The following is a 13,733-nucleotide window of genomic DNA, read 5'->3' as shown; positions in this document are numbered from 1 at the left end:
ATTTGAGCCTCATAATTATGCCCTAAATTATGGATGAATACAATACAATTTTAATGAAAATTACCCCCAAATTCCCATATTGCAGAAATATAAACTCTTTAGACACTAGCAAAATGTCGTATTTAAACTCATACTGAAAACACAAGCAGAAAATGACTTAAACAACGAATTCATCACAAAATTTACCTCAATCATCAATTAGAAGAAAGTGTTCCTTAGTAGTACATTCCCATATGGCCCATATGGTAGCTAGTTGTGTATGTTTAATGCCAATACTCAGAACTATCATCCTGTATAAATTAAGTCTAGTTTGCTCAGTGTGCCCTAAATTTGTATAAATAAAACAAACTCCTTTTATTCATTGCAACAGTAGGTTGACTTACTCCAAACCACAGTTGCCAGCAGAATGGTCACACACACACGGGACTCATATGATGCATCTGGAAAACAAATGCATGTTTTCCTTCTACTAGAACAACAGAGTTGTTAGTGGATGTCTTTGCCATTGCCTCAATCAGAGCACATAACTCCCTGTCCATGTCTGGTTCTACAAATGTCTGCAGTTGTTTTTCCTCCAGTGGATCTAAACTCATTGTTGGAACAACTGTGCTCAGGCAAATTCACTGAAATCCCAAACTTCATTAAATTTTAAAGACCCTCTGTCTCTCATCTGCTCTCTTCTTGTCTTGGTTCTACTCAAGGCAGGAACATGACAGGAAGAAAAAGATAGCTGTTGCCAGACACTGCCCTTTATTCCTTCATTCTGGAGGCATGGGGGAAAGGAAGAGGGGCCAATGAGCTTCCTAGGAAATTAACCACTCTGCTTGGCTTTTATGTGCTTTCAACCTATTGACTACCCCTCACAAAGCCCATTGGAAGGAATGTATGCATTTGCTTTTAACTATCAATTCAAAACCCACATTTTCAAGATACATGGAGTTTAGGTATACACAAAGGTGACAAGACTATAGACAAGGAAGTTTGTAGCCTGAATGCTTCTCAGTTGCTATGAGCTAAACAGGAAATTTTCTATCCCATGTTCCCACCATATTGTGGGACTGAAGGGTGGCATAGTGGAAGAAGTCCTTTCTGAACAAACATGAGCTCAAGAGTACAGATGTCCATGGCTCATATAAATCCAGATTAGACATTGCAGTCTGCCTGTAATTCCAATGTTCAGCATTCAAAAACAGGAGATCCCTCACACACACACACACACACACACACACACACACACACACACACAAAAAAAAAAAATTCTAATTAAGAAAACACACTGACCAAGCATTCATGATTAAAACCTCCAGAACAATAAACAGGTTTTTAGTTGATAAGATTATTATGAGGGGTTTGTTACAGGAATAGAAAAAAATTCTTACACAGATGGTTTGTGAGAAAATCCTGAAAAATTTCTAGCTCACAAAGGTGCCAAAATAAATTATTTTGGTGTCATTACATCTATATTCATAAATCTAGCATCTTAAAACTGTGATGAAATAGCAACTTGCAAAAGAAGCAATTCATCAAGTGAGAAATTTTCAAATCAAAGGCAGTCAATATTATCTTTTATATTGAAATGCTTGTGAAATGCGCTGTTTCACTTCAAAGAAATTTGACTCGTGTATAATGTAATGCTTATTTTCTGCAAATGTAGGAACCTCCCCACTCTGTGTTATCTAATCAGCAATTCACCATCCACCTGCTACAATCAACTCTGTTTGAGATTTATACATATTCTACTGTAGGGGAAACAGATGAGTAGCCTAAACTCGACTTACTGCCTCAGAAAAATAAACTTCACAATTGTACAACCTGGAAATCTCTGAACATGTATAAATACCTGAATGTAGGCTTCTACTTTCTCATAGACAAGATGTACAACTAATATTTGTCTGACAGAGAGCAGGAAATGATACTCTTGTTATCCTGTGTGTGTCACTGTCATTGAGTTGAGTGGGAAGTTGAGTATCCTTTGTTTCTTGCAAAGTCAAACAGTTCTAAGACCCTAGATATACTATGTGATTAGAAAGTGGAATTATTCTATCTTAATAACATTCTTTAAAACATATCATATTTATCTTTTCTTGCTTTCAGAGAGAAATTTATTTGACAAATTCCAATATTCTGCAAAATTGTACAATTCATCTGCTTTATTCAATTTCTCTATTCACTCTTTAAGATAAAAATATAGAAGAATACCAAATCCTGCCTCATGATTTCCAGAATAAGTACAGGCATTCTAATCAAAAAGGATAAGGCAGCATGTTGCAGTGATGAAGTTACATACCAGATGCAGAAGGAACTTACAGAAACTTTCTGTCATTTACCTAGGGGAATCCAAGACATACCTACAGAGTAGGGGAGCCTGGAGCTAAGACTGAAAGGATGCATAGGCACTTGTGTGACAGTCAGTACTGTGCACAACAGATAAGAGGATGTCAGGTGTAAGAGCATGAGGGATTCTGACAAGGTCTGGCAACACTGAGGAATTCAGAAAGGGAAAGTGGGACAGTCAGATGAGTCACATTCCTGAATGCTTCATAATCAGAAGAATCTGTTACACCATAGACTTCGTATTTTATTCTCAGGTTGATTTGCAAAATTAAATTTACATTTTGTCTTAGGCCAGATAGATGTGTTAGGGTGACTATGCTAGAAGATATGTTGAGAATGGGTAAGAGCAAGGTATATGGAGATGAAGACATAGTAGAAGTAATTGAAGACTTTGAGTACAAAGACAGAAGAGAGGGATTTAGCAGCTGTAATAGAGAGATTGGGACCTGCTTAGGATGAGAGAGACTTCTGGGGTTGCTGTCATGGAGTAACAAGGAGGGAAAACCTGTGCAGAGGTTCCTGCATCCAGGACTGGACAGATGAGAGGCTGCTGCTAGTGAGACCAGAATAAGGGAAGTTTGTTCCCTTTCAGCATCTTGGATTGGAAGTTCTTATTAAAACACTATGGCTTTTCTTGATGCAGAATAAAAGAATTCACAATTGGACCTGGCCATGTGGCTTAGCAGACAAAGATAGTAGCCAAGCCAGCCAAAAGACCTGTGTCACATACTTGGAACCTACATAGAAAAAGAGAACAAACTCCTGCAAGTTGTCTTCTGACTTCCCTACATATACTGGGGTGTTTCCTCCTTTAAATAAAATAGATAAAGAAATGGAAAAGATATTTTCAAATCTATTTGTTTTATTAATTTATATCCAAAGTAGATATTTTTGAAATCTCTACAAATGGTTCAAAGTTGATATCTCCTTTTAGATATGTATACCACTGATCTGAAGGTAATTAGGCCAAAAGCACTCTTCAAAACAAACCATTCAAAGCAAATCTAACTCAGAGACATTCTATATGGAGTTGATGCTAGGTCATCTTCTGTCATTTCTTAACTATCTGGTGTTTTGGAGCATGGTTTCCTTAATGCACACATTCACACTTTCCTTGGCATGGAGGGAAAAGGGAGAGAATCCCATGAGTTCTATAGTTATTTCCTTTAGCTGAAGTATAGCAGGACCAAAAGGAAGATGGATAGCCTTCCACCTACCAAACTCATCTCCAATAGAATATTGGAGGTTTGGATGGAATATGCTGAGAAATCATGTGGGATCAGGGTGGAGGTTAACTAGAATGCCACAAGCCACTTGTGAGTAGCACAGGGTTACTGAAAGAGCTTCCAAGAAGCATGGCTCTGTTGTATCCTAGGCCTTTCTGGAGATGATATTCAATATCTGAGTCAGAACTGATTTGTTAGTTCTAATTTAAGAAATGTCTGAATACCTCCATGTTGTCCTTCCCTGACTTGATTTCAGCTCCACCTCAAAAAATTATCACTTTGTTTGAAAGGATGACAAATCAATTGGCCTACCAGAAGCACCAAATCATTAATGATCTCACTACACCCTTGAATTTCTTCCAAATAACCTAAAATATTTACTTGAAATATTTTTTTAATTGTCTTAAGGGTACTTGATGAATTCTGCCTTCTCATTGTTTTACATCTAGCTTCTGCTAGCATCGACCATGTGCTTGTATATAAAATATCTCTTTTAGGGCCACTGCATTTTATATTGGCATGTTTACCTCTAATGCCCAAACTTGAACAGGTTTATGATTATGAAAAAAGCCAATAAGCCAGGCATATTAGTATATAAATCACTGTCAGAAAACCAATGTTGTGTTTCAAAGCAGCAAAACCTTTTAAGGTATTGATGGAGGTCCAACCAGGAGAGCATGGGGAATTGTCCTTTTGTCTTAACCAGCAAGCATCATAAAGACATGCCATCCTTGCTTATCAAGGATTCAGCTTATTAAGCTGTTCTATAAATAAGGTCACTTAACAGACATCGATTAAGGAAAAGCTGTCAAATTAAAGTTCTTTTCTTATAATCTGTCATGTCTTTTTTGTTGTTGTTTCAGTTAGCAACATAAAGTCTTCTTTTAGAACTAGGCCACTTAAGCAAAAACAATGACTGAAGCATTTTTCTAAAATAGCAGAAACACAGACAATCACTCTTATTCATGCTAAGACTGTAGAAGAGGATTAAAGACTCCATGAGCAGATTGGACACATCCTAATGTAAGAATTATGCTGAGATGTTCAAATAGAGTATGTTTTTATATTTATTCAAAAAAATCTTTTAGGGGCAGGCAAGATGACTAAGTAGGCAAAAGAGCTTGCTTCTAAATGTAGTGGCCTGAGTCCTTTTCCCAAGACCTACACACTAAAAGGAAAGGGATTACTCCTAAGGGCTGTGCTGTGAACTCCACAGCTTTCTAGTTACACACACACACACACACACACACACACACACACACACACACACTTACTTGACTTTATGCATTAACTTGTCTAAGTGATGTAGTAAATGTTGATGAACAGAATTTTCCAGCCACAGTGTTCATCTCATTATCAAGACATTTTTATCATTTCTTTTTTTTTTTTTTGGACAAACTGAAGAGAACAGACTCAAGTGAAAAAATAGATAAACATTTTAAATGATAACTAAATGAAAAATTTTAAAGTTGCTGCTAGCAAATGTCCATGAAGGTGGATTTCACATGGTACTACACCTAGAGGGAAAAACAGACTTCTCCAGGGACAAGTCCCTTGATAGGGCTATCCAATCCTCAAAGTAATCAGGCTCAGACATTTGTACATATGTAGACACTATCAATTCTAAGTGTGTGTGTGTGAGTGTGAGTGTGTATGTGTGAGTGTGTGTGTGTGTGAGTGTGTGTGTGTGAGTGAGTGTGTGTGTGTGTGTGTGTGTGTGTGTGTGTGTGTGTGTGTGTAAAACAATGGTTATTAAAAAGGAATAGAAATATAATTTTCAAGTGAGTGTGGAGGAACATGGAAGGTGTTGGAAGGAAGAAAAAGGGGATATAAATAATGTCAATACAGTACTAATGTAGGAAATTCTCCAGTTTTAAATAAGAAAATGAAAGCTAATAACCTTAAATAAATTCCTGTTAGATTTGAAATTGGTTTTTACTTTGATTGTTTGTATCATTGGTTTGAATAAGTTTTTACGGATTTAAAGAACAGCTTTTCCCAAGTATAAGCACTAACCAAATTCAATGTTCTACAGTTCTTTGACAAAAATATATCTCAACAGTAAAATTGTGGTTTTATTGATTTTCCAACACCACATATTCTGAAGCAGATATTTAAATTTCCTATGTTGTAGAATATAAACAAATTTAAGTTACTATCATAAAAATATTTCCTTTTGTACAACACATACATTATTTTATATAATAAATGTTTTAATGACATCAGCAATAAAATTCATCTTGAAATTAGGCAACACAGTTATTTTTGTGAAAATAAAGTGTAAGAAAGAAATTCATATCAAAGAAGAAAGTAAAATCAATAGAGACAGACACAAAGGATGGTCAACACAAAATAGTTTTCTATTTATAGGAAGCAAGACTCCAGTTTAAATCACAGTACCATAACACATTAAATATATGCCCATTAACCAGTAAATTGCTTATCTTTTACTAATATTTTATTATTTATTTTTATTTATGTATAGGTGTGAGTGGCTGCTCTTGGCCACTAAGTCCAAGTATTGGGCGAAAGCCTGGAGATTTGGATGAACCACAAGACTTCTGGTCCTTTTCTGAGAGAATGTCTCTCACCTTTATTGTGGAGTAGCCTTATATACAAACTTACAAAATCCCCAGGTCAAAGGGTTCACAACAGGATATTGATCCCAGTGTGGTGAGGTCAGGCAAACAGGAGGTACCTGTGGTTATGCTGGAAAACAACTCTTAGAGACCTCATGGGGGCTGGGTTCCAATATCTCCCCCTTCTTTACATATAAGAAAACAGTTATCAAGTAAGAACTATAAGATTTTAACCATTCTATCTTAGTGTGTTACTATAACTCCATCAAAGACCATAGAAGGATAATATATAAACTCTAGAACTGACAGAGACACCTTACTTCCTAGACAGTCACCCAAAGTTTCTTGGTAACTTTGGGGCATCCATCTTTAGCCTACAGGCCACAATGTGTCTGGCAGACTTCTCAGCAAAACAGGAAATTCTAAAGTGTCCACCTGCATTGGCAGTTTGTCTGTCATCTTTTTTCTGTGTCCTGTAGAATGTCTGGCAGACTCTTTCATGAAGCAGGGAATTCTAAACTGTCCTCCATGAAGCAGGAACCCTTTAGGCATTTTCCTGTGGGTCCTGCATGTCCAGTTTATAAAGCAACAGTTAAATATTTCAGGCAAGAGTAGCTTCTTGCCCAAATGGCTGGTCTTGCCATGTCAAAGGCAAACTCTATAACGAGTTTCTTGGATGCCCATCTTCCTCTCAGATATAGTTGGTGTGCCAGGAGCAGTTGTGTCTCACTGTTAAGAAAAACCCTAAACCATTTAGATGCCATATTTTCTGTAGGTCTTTGAAAGGTTTGGAAATATCTATATATCTAGAAAATGTAACTAATATCAACAAATGAAGATCCATTCCAATACAAAGTATCAACAAATGAGGATCCATTACAATACAAAGTATCATTTCTATATCATATTCCTCCTTTTTCCTTTTAAAAGTGATTGACTGTGACCACTACCATTTTTAACCAACCAAATTTAAATGAAAACAAATATTTGGATCACCTGGGCCACTGCTTCAGGGGGTCCTTCCCTATGAAACCATACCACTCTGGAAGCCTGATACCATACCATCCCTTCACCCTCCATGGAAGTAAAAGCAGAAATTTCCCTCCCAAGTAACCTGTGCTTTAACAACTGTTGCTCCTTCCCCAGCAATTAACAATTTAAAGACAACACAATAGCATTCTTTTGTTAACAATCACACATTTACAATCACACTTCATACACACATGTGTGGCCACACCATACATACAGAACATACATACATCTTTTGAACAAAAGTCACAAAGGAGATGAGGTATCAGGGATGGCCATCTATCTTTACCATAGCTTTGCATCTTTGGAGGGTCTTGAGGACTGCCCTATCTTTGTCCATTTCTGTATGGTCTTTTGTAGGGCCTGGGTCTTTTCTTCACCTATTTGGACATATTCTCCTTTCTCATCTGATGTGACAGATGATGTGGATGGACTCTTTTTTGGAGCTGGGTTGTTAGTGGGTTCAGGGGATGAAGACATTGGGTTCTGCATAGGGACATAATTCTCCTCACTGTCTCCGGAGTCTGTATTGGCGATGGAATGGTAGTACTAGGAGGAGCTGTAGTTAAAGGTGTGGTTGACCATGGACCAACACTTGGTGACAGGTGAATTGAAAGGGAGCTCATTGATACTGGCTTTGCTTTTCGGCCAGGCTTGAGGTAGATATTGATAAGGGGTGGCTGGATCTCGATTCCTTGGCTAGCAAAGTGATGGGGAATTGTGTTCATGAGGATGTCAGAATCTGGGTTTGTGGGCACATAGTTGTCATCAGAGCTGGCAGTGTTTGATCGACCCACAACTTAGCAGAGATTTAGAGATTCAGCAGACCAGCAGACAGTTTGTTCACCTCATGTTGGATACTTGTAGTCACTGACTGGATGTCTCTGTTGAGGGCTGCCCCACAGAGGTGTCTTGTGGTGCTATGGTGGGGGAGCTATGGCTGACTCCACCAAGAGGTTTCCAAATTCCATACACAGGGTGTTGCTGGGTGCCTTGCAGGTATACACATCCTCACTATCTGTTGCAGACCCTGTGAGGCTGCCTTTGGTGTGTCTGTGTGAAGCCAGGCTATGAGAGAGGTGAAAAGCACTGCATTGGCTTGGCGAGGGAAGGCTATAGAAGCCATGGACCTGACCGTTGACTCTGTTCATACAGTGTCTATTGCCCTGGGCAAGTTTTTGTGCAGCTGTATCACTCTCCTGTCCAGTGCTCTGAGAGAATCTGGCATTCCTTGCATTTTATGCATCGGTGCAAGTGTTGATACTCCTGAGGTGCACTGGTGGACAAGGCAGGCTGGATATGGCTTGGTACAGATAGCAGGCTATAGTGTGAAAGGGCTGAGGACTTTCTTGCTCGGAGCAGGTGATGACTGGAGCTGCTGATGGGTCACCACTCATTTGACCTCTCTGCAGGATAAACAGCATTTCTTCCAAACATAGAACCCCAACTTTTCCTCAGGAGGCAATTTCTCCAGCAAGCCTGTGCACACCACATCGTTGCTGTCTGACTTGAGCCAGCAGCAGGCTCTAGTGGACAAAAGCATGGCCTGCTGGGTCAACTCCAAAGGGGTGCTTCAACTCCTAGGAGAGTTGGATTGGAGTTGAAGCACCCCTTTTCCAGTGCCTTTAAAATTCAACTGTCTTTGGAGTTGAGGCACCCCTTTTCCAGTGCTTTTCCAATCCAACTTTCTCAGGACTTGAGGTACCTATTTTCTAGTAGCTTTTGCAATCCACCCTCACAACTCCTTACTTGCTTTCCAGCCTTCTGAGGATGATCTCTCAGGGTCCCCTTTCTTTCCAGATCTCAGTGGGACCTCCATTTGTGGTTGCTCTTGGCCACTAAGTCCAAGTATTGGGCGAAAGCCTGGAGATTTGGATGAACCACAAGACTCCTGGTCCTTTTCTGAGAGAACGTCTCTCACCTTTATTGTGGAGTAGCCTTATATACAAACTTACAAAAACCCCAGGTCAAAGGGTTCACAACAGGATATTGATCCCAGTTCAGTGAGGTCAGGCAAACAGGAGGTACCTGTGGTTATGCTGGAAAACAACTCTTAGAGACCTCAAGGGGCCTGGGTTCCAACAGGTGTGTGTGTGTGTGTGTGTGTGTGTGTGTGTGTGTGTGTGTGTGTGCTCGATTGCACGTGTATATGCCATCTTTCCAGCTCCTAAATTTCTGATCTCTTGACCTTTTTTTTTCTTCCTAATCTCTACAAAGACATAACTAAAATCATAGCTGGAATCTGGCTCAAACTGATCTCGAGTTAAGTTCTGCTAGAAACTTTAGGCATACCTGAGAAACAAGCTGTACTGTACTATTCTTGGAATAAGTATGGAAGATATTCCATACATTTACAGCATGTCTTTGGTACTGGTGACCAATTTTGCAGCAGCATCTCCAAAGAACTCATGAAGCAAAGGAGAACAACAGAGAGCATGTTTCTCCATCTGTAGGATTCTCACCTACAAGTAAGATAAATCCCCTGGGTAACTGTGAAATAGTAGAGAAAATTGTACCTTCCTCTGGAATGAAGACAGCTGTTTGCACATGTGTCTTTTGCCATTAAAACTATTTTATAACTTAATTTTCCACCACTCTTGCTTTTTAAAAGTTTTCCAGCCATAAGGAAAACACATAAAATTTGGGGTTTCCATTTAATAGCTTTTACTTATTGTGGCAAATGATTCCCAACTGTATATGGAAAGCCTCATGGGCTGTCTTCAGGACTGCACTGTAAACTTGATTGGCTTGAATAGTCAGTCTGGAAATGAGTGAGGGAAAAAATCAGAAGGAGATCAATGAAGCATCACTTTTGGAAAGCATCTTTGCATTCTGTTGGGTTTATTTTTATAGACATATATTATCACTTCAATGCCACCCTCTCCATGAGCCTCCCCAAAACAATGTCTTTGAATCCCTAATTTGCATGTTATTTTCCCCTGGAACCTTCCACATAATACTCCATGAGGAACCATGTCAACTTTAAAGAACTGTTCAAGACTGGGCTGGGATATAAGTAAATTGGAAGTACTGAATTTAATGTTGGGCATGGGGGTGCACAACTTTAGAGCTGATTCACGCTGCATCTTAGCATGTAGGAAATGAAAAATTTGGGGACCAGAGGTTCAATGTTATTCTCCCCACAAATAGCCAATTGTCTTTGCAAAACTAAAATCAATGTACAGATAAAATTATTTTGGTCATTAAACCATCAAGAACATATCTAAAGAAAACTTAAATTCCAATAAAATGAGACAGTCTCTCTCCCTCCTTCTCTCTCTCTCTCTCTCTCTCTCTCTCTCTCTCTCTCTCTCTGTGTGTGTGTGTGTGTGTGTGTGTGTGTGTGTGTCTTGCATGGGTGTTTCCTGAAGTTTGATTCCTAGCCATTGTGCATGCTAAGGATACTGTGTTGATTTGAATGAGATGTTTCTCATAGTGGTAGTATTTGAATTCTTGGTTCTCAGTTGTTGGGGACATTTGTATTGTATATTACTTGAAGGAATCTCCACATAAGTGTTGTTAATAGCTTACATGGACATGATTATTATTGTTATTATTAATATTATTGTTATTAAATTAGCTCTCCAACTCAGGTACCAACCAGATTATCATAAGGCTAGTACTACAAACACTACCAGGCTTTGTTCCAAGAAGTAAATGTCTAGACCCAGATGTCTCAACATAGGACAATGGGAGAACCACACAAGGGCTGACAAGAACAAAAAAAATACAGACTTCAAGACCCTCAACAATATGGCTGGCCTTGTGACTAGACGGGTAGGAAGAAGTTCTATAATAGAACTCTGCCCCCTTCCTAAAAGCCCTGCTGGCTGCAGATGAGATTCTCAGGTGTTTATTTTTGTTTGTTTGTTTTGCAGTATTACCTGGGAGTCTTTAGAGATACAGTTCACTGAATAAAAGGCAACTTAAAGAAAGATAATTCCTGTGCCTGTTCACCGATGCTTGTACTGGCAGGCATCACATATGCCAGCATTTGAGGAAAAAAAAATGAAGTCTAGGAAAAAACTCAAAGACCTAGTGTTGTTATACTCTATTACCTAAGTTAATACTCTGTGGGGAAAATATTCATATAGTAAAAGTCAGTATAACATAAAGTATATTAAACTTACAGCCTGATTATCGTCTTCAAATTTTTAAGCCAGGAAAAAAAATTAAATTTCGCAGTAACAACTCCCTTCAGTGGGCAAGGATTGGAGAGCTAAGACATGGAAACCATCCGGAAGTGTTACACACAAAAACATTGTTCCTTCATCCACAGGTGCCCCAAGTTCCTGGATTTCCACTAAAGAGTGTGCCCTGCATAAAACATGCTATGACATAAATTTCTCTTCAGAGGAAGGAGCCTTGAAAACCTTTCCCTAGAGTGGATTATGTACCTGTCTGTGCATAGCAGCTAACATGATAAGATTTACAAATGATGAATAGCCCCAGGGAATGCACCTTAGCAGACCTGATACCATCCAACAGGTGATTTGGACACTAAAGGAAAGTGATAAAAATTAGCCACTATGCCCACATGAGAACACTGCAAGCAGTGCCAGGAGCAAGTGAAACAAAGGGGTAGCATTTCACACACAAACATAAAACTAATAAATATGTAAAGGAAGAAAAGCAGGCATGTGATGGTCTTGGGTCACAGTTTTCTTGGCAAGAAGCTGTAGTACATCTGACTGCCTAAGTTGAATGTTAGCAAGTGCCTTATGAAAAACAGCAAGGACTACTTGCTGGCTAAAATGGAGAAAAGGGAGAAAGGAGGCCGTGGTTAAACAGAAATAGGCTGTAAGATGTGGATTGGAGCAGGCAGGGAAATGGATGTCCTTGCAGCCCTGAATCTGTTGGAGGTTAACACAGGCCAGCACCATGGTGTAATTGACATTTTAAAAAGTTCACACTGTCTTATGTAGAGGTAATGGATTGTGGGATGAAGAGAAAGAAGCAGAAAGACCACAAGGTTGCTGTAGCAGTCCCAATGAGGGCTGACATAGCATAGAGGTGACAGGATGCATTGAAGGGTTATATGTAAGGGTGACAGACATAGAAGAGCCAAATGTCTGGAGGCTTCAGCATGTCAGGGGATGGAAGTTCCACTTACTGAGAACATTTGGAAAGGTCAAGATCAATTGAACCTGTACGTGTTCAGCACTTGACACAAAGTGTAGAAAACGTTTAATATTAACTTATATAACCCAAGGAAATGGCACAGCTCTTAATGCTTAAAATAAATTCTTCTGTGCTGTGAAGCCTTGCCCCTTAAAGTCTATAATTCATCAATGACCATGAAGAGCACATTTGCCCGTCTTTCCTATGATAAGGTGAATTCGGTGGTAGAGATCTCAACGTCCTTATGCATTATAACAAAGGGTCTCAGGAACAAAACACATGAGAACATCTTGAAGGCTTAAGATCGAGAAAGCGCAAAGAGAGGAGGAGCCTCGTTCCTAGTTAAGGAGCAATTGATGGCTGTTGTGGGGGAATGGGGAGGAAGAGTTACTTTTCTTCCTGGTATGACTACTTGTGAGTTACTGAACCTATTAGCAGCCCTAACTGGACTTACAAATAGAGAATATGAAGCTAGGAAGGATGTGTGTAGGGAGGAGGGAGTTGTAAGGAGAGCGTAGGAGTGGATATGATCACATGCATTGTGTACAGGTGTAAAATTGTCAAAGAATACACATCAGAGATAGCTCATTCAGGAGCCAGAGGTCATCTATAAATGTTACACTCTATCAGAACTGTTTAGGAACGTAGAATGGAAAATCACATGAAAGCAGGGTTAATGTTTCATATAAGGTAAATGGATGGAGTAAAGACAGAGAGAAGGCAAAGTACTGTTTAGATGATAAATAATACATTCTCATAATTTGAAACATGCATGTACATGCACATACATTATAAACATATTATTAATTAAACCCCAGCATTAAACATAGTACTTGGTTGTTATTACTGAAATAAGCAAAAAGGAAGGAGAAATTCATCATTAGGAACATTAGAATTGCTGGTATAATATAGTAATAAAAATAACAGTTCTGAATTGGCCTTATTATTTTTCAATTGTCTGTAGTGAATTCCAACACGAGAGGCAGGCCACACTCTTGATCTACTGCCAGGTGTGCCAATGTTAAAATATAATATGTGGCCAAGTGTGGGTCATTCAAAATACTACATCGATGATTTATGGCCTATGTACACAGCATGTTCATTATGTACTTGATACATATATTTATAGTATATATCTGTATGTAAATACAAAGTTTATCTCTATGTAGAGATGTTGACATCTATTCAGATATACATAACATATGTAATGTGGAACATCAATCAGAAAGCATCCATATTCCTTTAGTTAGGGTTTCTATTGTTGTGAAGAAACACTATGACAACAACTCTTTTTTTGCCTGCAGCAAATATTTTATTATCCATTTGCTTGCTATCCATTTACAAATTAAAAGAGATACACCTAGAATTTTCTTAGCAAACCAGTGTTCCACATTAGAATAATTTTTTAAAGGTGCATTCTGAGAAATGACATAAAAATACCACA

Source organism: Cricetulus griseus, chromosome 2 (genome assembly GCF_003668045.3).
Source record: "Cricetulus griseus strain 17A/GY chromosome 2, alternate assembly CriGri-PICRH-1.0, whole genome shotgun sequence".
In the NCBI taxonomy this organism is placed as follows: Eukaryota; Metazoa; Chordata; class Mammalia; order Rodentia; family Cricetidae; genus Cricetulus; species Cricetulus griseus.
This window is presented reverse-complemented; position numbering follows the sequence as displayed.